Below are 3,059 nucleotides of genomic sequence, written 5' to 3' on the forward strand. Positions count from 1 at the left end.
CATGACGTGTGACTAGAAAGAGCCCGTCACTCAGGCCTTTTTTTTATGAAATAGACCTGTGATTCTTAACTACTCCTCTTAAGACGTCAACAGACACCCTAACCTAACCTAACCTAACCACCCTACTGTACGGTTACGCTGGGTTGCATTAGGTTGTTTTGGTTTTGTTAAATTTGGAGGTTATGTTTGGCTAAATTTGGCGATGTAATTTCGGTTAAGTTAGGTTTAATGTGGACAATATTGGTTAAATTGGGTTAAAACAAGATATTGTTAGTTAGATTAAGTTTGGTGTGGGTCATTTTGTTTAAAATGACTAAGTTAAGTTTAGGTTAGGTTAGGCTAGGTTAGGTTAGGTTAGGTTAGGTCTGGCTGGCTCTCCTACTCATAACCAACCTAGCACAATAAGATACACTGCTCACCCCCTGCCCCTACCCCAGGCTCTCCCCCCTGCCCCTCCCCCTGCCCCTCCCCCTGCCATTCCTCAGCCCCTCCCCCTGCCCCTCCCCCCTGCCCCTCCCCCCTGTCACAAACGGCGGCTGTTATGATTGGTGTTGATATACTGTCGACCAGGTGAGGCGCTTACACCTCTCTTTAACCTGTCAAGTTTGATTAAAGGTGGAATCTCCTCGTACATGTATTTCAGGATTAGGCTCTCTCTCTCTCTCTCTCTCTCTCTCTCTCTCTCTCTCTCTCTCTGGCTATTAACGACCGTCATGTGAGATTAAAACGAGTATCAATTCTTTTATATATATTCGAAATGTTGAGAATAAAACACTATTTTTTTTTTCCTTTTAGTCCTGGGAATATTCTTCTTATTTATTACGGAACTTTACTGTGGGAAATATTAAATTTTTACTCTAATGAAGGCTTATGTGTTGATCATTACGAGAGAACTATTAGAAGGCTCCTGTCTTCTATCTGTCTATCTGTCTGTCTGTCTGTCTGTCTGTCTGTGGTCTTTTTTTTTCCGGTTTTGCTATCCTTATATATTGATGTAATTTCCACAACCTAACCTAACCTAGGGAGAGGAACTAAAGGAAGGTAAAATTTGATTTGAGAAACTTAACTTAAAGAACTATATAGTGTGTGGATAGGTGGGTTAGTGTACCTATATATGGACCTGCACTTGGACGCACATGCCTTGGAGGGGGGGGGGGGTGTTTATATACATTATCTAACAGTGTGGATCTTCGTGTCCGGGAAATTGTGTTGACACCTCCAGGAAGGATGAGGTAAACAACAATGGATATACATATTCTTTAATCTCTCTCGTCATTAGCCATCATGTGACTTAGCTCATTCTTCTTTGCTTTGGAATTCACAAATGCCTTAACGTACAACTAATCTTCAACTCAATCACACGTAACTAAATTACTATAAACATAACTAATAGCTAATTTGAGCGTAACTATTAATGGAAATCCGCTAATGTGTTTTGACTTTGATACAATATTGGATCATAATTTTTTCTATATGACGCCAGAATAGAATAATTAATTGTCAGTGGAAATTTAACACATATCAGGATTCAATAATTATTTCTATACACGGTGTTGTATTTTAGCGTGTGTGGGTTAGCGGCTCTCTGTCAGCGGGTCCTGTTGTTTAATTTAAATAACATCCTTGACTTGAATAAAAAAAATCCCTCGAGCAGGAAACATGCTATCATTCCTGAAAAGTTGGTCACATAATCCTTATTTCTTTTTCCATACGGAAATTTAAAAAAAAAGTCCTAGCGAGTACTTTTCTCCCACAAGGACACTTAATAGTATCTCACTATGATTAAAACCTCTCAAAAAAATGTTCTTCCGTGCACAAGATCTTTCCCTAACGTCACGGAGAACTCAGCTCATCTCTCGCCCTCTGATTACTACTACATGTCAATAATCTATGGCTTACTGGCCTCAGTGTTTAATCCAATACCACTAATTTTGTCGAATGGAGGGCCTATTGGATAACTCTCTCTCTCTCTCTCTCTCTCCAGTGATGTTATCTTTATACGTCTGTGACATTTCAACATTGCCACATTCCATTAGACTCTCCCCATTACCATAATACACTTCTTAATTATGCAGGCGGGCCGAGTGTGGTGGTTCAGGTGGGGTGAATCACTTATGTTAAATATGGTAAGACCTCACCTGTAGGCTCGGGTGTACCAGTAACATGACTCACCAAAATTTACTCAGTAGCCAAAACATGAGTTAACCCGTAAATAAATGAAAGTTTATAATGTAAGTTAGTCAGCAATGGTTATATAGGAGGGGAAAGGTGACACAGACTCAGAGAGATAATCAAGTATCTCCTCAGTGTGTCTCAAGCTGTTCTCTCTTACGCTTCGATGTTTCATAACTTATTCATGTGTATGCAAATGATCTCAGTGAAATGATTGGATGCCTGAGAATACAATAAATTGAATTTTGTAACATAATACATGAGATGAACAGAAGATCCATTAGTTATGTGGGTCTTGATACCTCTCGGGTGCTTCGGCCTCGGCATGATAATAGGAACAAAATGCAAAATAGCGGTACTTAATATACAGCGCTGTATTTATTTCCTCTTTATCGAAAAATTCAAACTCGCTATTATAGAAGAAGGACAAGTGTTCCCCACCAGGCATTCCTTTGACATCATTTGGAGGCATAGCAGGCATGATGCTGTTGGATGCTTCTCTTTTTCCTCGCCAGTCAGATGAAATCCATACTTGACGTAAGCTGCACTCCATTTCCTCTTCGCTGCAGTAAATTTCGCCTTTTTCTTCGGCGAGTCTGTAGTGCTGCCAATCGTATGTAACTTGTTAAGTGGGTCACAGCTGCTCCTGGGTCACAGTAGTTCGCCGGTTCACACTAGTAAATGGTTTGGGTCACAGGGTTGGGGAACACAGCTTTAGATAATCATTATACTTACCTAACCTAACCTAACCTAACTTGATTTAGGTACCATTATGTTATTATAGTAAGACAATATCTTAAATGAAACCGCAAAATTTACCATATTGGAAATATTTCTCATTAAATCAAAGAAATAGAAATAAAAATATATCCCACGTGGGCAGAGGA

Source organism: Homarus americanus, unplaced genomic scaffold (genome assembly GCF_018991925.1).
Source record: "Homarus americanus isolate GMGI-L3 unplaced genomic scaffold, GMGI_Hamer_2.0 scaffold53715, whole genome shotgun sequence".
NCBI lineage: Eukaryota > Metazoa > Arthropoda > Malacostraca > Decapoda > Nephropidae > Homarus > Homarus americanus.